This window comes from Ambystoma mexicanum, chromosome 1q (assembly GCF_040938575.1).
Source record: "Ambystoma mexicanum isolate Mex_15411 chromosome 1q, UKY_AmexF1_1, whole genome shotgun sequence".
In the NCBI taxonomy this organism is placed as follows: Eukaryota; Metazoa; Chordata; class Amphibia; order Caudata; family Ambystomatidae; genus Ambystoma; species Ambystoma mexicanum.
Window position 1 is genome coordinate 521,907,808 of NC_090922.1, and position 1,758 is coordinate 521,909,565.

Sequence of the window (1,758 nt, forward strand, 5' to 3'; positions counted from 1 at the left end):
AGACCTCCTCAATGGCCACACCTTGCCCGAACTTGTTGATAGAAGTGTCCACCTGGGGCCCCACTTTTCCCAACGATTTTTGCTTTATATGACTAGTCACGAGTGAAATCGAGTCCTCGCTCGTCAAAGGAGAGGGTCCCTTAGACTGCATATCTTTAACCCTTAAAGATGAGCTCTGGGGCTTTCTAAAGAGGTCATAAAAGATATCTCCCTCCAAGTCCTTAAGGACACTCTTGGCCCTTTATCGTCCTTTAACACCCCTTTATGTCTCATTGCAGCCACTAATCCTCCCCCCACTCCCAGTTGGAAGGCGGTGCATGTCCCCTACCCTTCGGCCACATGATCATCTGACTCAACCACAACTAGAGATTGTAGGCCATCAAACCCACTCTCCAAAGATTAAACCACCAGCTCCACCCTCCTCTCCCCCTCACAATGATGTATCAGTCAGTGGAGTATCAGTCTGGCCTGCCCTGCCCAATGCACGTACACAATTCCTGGTAGATTTTCTAGATGCTTTCGCAGGGGTGGAAGGAATTACTTAATTTTTTCCCCTAGAGTTCATTCTACTGGTCAGAGAGGGGGAGGCCTGAGCACCTTGCTGATCGAGGCAGCCCGTCCACCCATTGCTCCCAGATCAGAAGCCGGGGGGACATACTCTCTTCATAAGGAATACCGCCCTTGGCTGCCAGAGAAGTGGTAATCTGCAATCCTTTGTCTCAACTTCCACTGGCCTTGACCAGAGCAGATAACTTGATACCAGCCACACCCCTCTGAGTTGCCAATGTATCAATCAAGAAGGCCAATTGTTCTGATATCTTTCGAAGATAGATGGTATGAACTTTTAGCTCACAGCAAATGCTCTCCTGTAGTGCAAGACAAGAGAGGGCTAGCTCCCCCAGCAGCACCCCTAATAGTAGGCGTTTGTATCGAGGGCAGGCTGGATTCAAATTCCCTCTGTCCCCCAGAATGATGTTCGCTCAAGGCTAGCAGAGTCACTTCCCCCGATGCAAATATGGGAGGGGTGTTCAGAAAGGAGATGTTAGATGAATTGGTTGAAGCCAATACCCGATTAAAGGCCTCCTGTCCCATGATTTGGTTATGTATTTCCTGGGGCAGAGACTCAAAATCTTCTGACTCCAATAACAGAGGAGAACTTGTCAACGTCTCACAATCAATCGCCACTTGAGCCTGGGCAACAATGCTCTGTGGCAGTTCCTTCCCCCTATCAGGCAAGAAATCATTCTCCACCGGAGAGGGGGCCAGAGGCAAGGCCATGGAACAGGACTGTAACGCTCGCCTGATTCCCACGGAGGCGCAGGTCTGGCTTCGAGTGCTGATGCTTCTTCAATGGTGAAGCGCAGGACTCTGAAGATGGACAGGAAGGGCCCTATACTCTGGCTTCTCCGGCTCGCAGGAATATTCCCCTGTGCGTGAAAAGGGAGTATTACCTACTGACTGAGTTATGCTCAAGCCTCCCACTCTCTTCCAACCCTCCACGATACCCTTCCACGATTCCCCGTGAAGTCTCACCTTAGGGTCTGAAAGGACGAGCTCTCCATCCTGCTTCTGACGCAGGGGCGCGTTGAACCCAGTTACTTCACTGGATTGAGGTTGGATGGGAGTTCAGGTAAGCTTGATTATACTGGTAAGGCGCTGTAAAAGTTCTGTTGCAAGTTCAAAAGTTCAAGCTTTAAATAATAATGTTCATTGTCTTTTTTCAGGTGATGAATGAAGATTCCTTTGGAGACTTCTTGC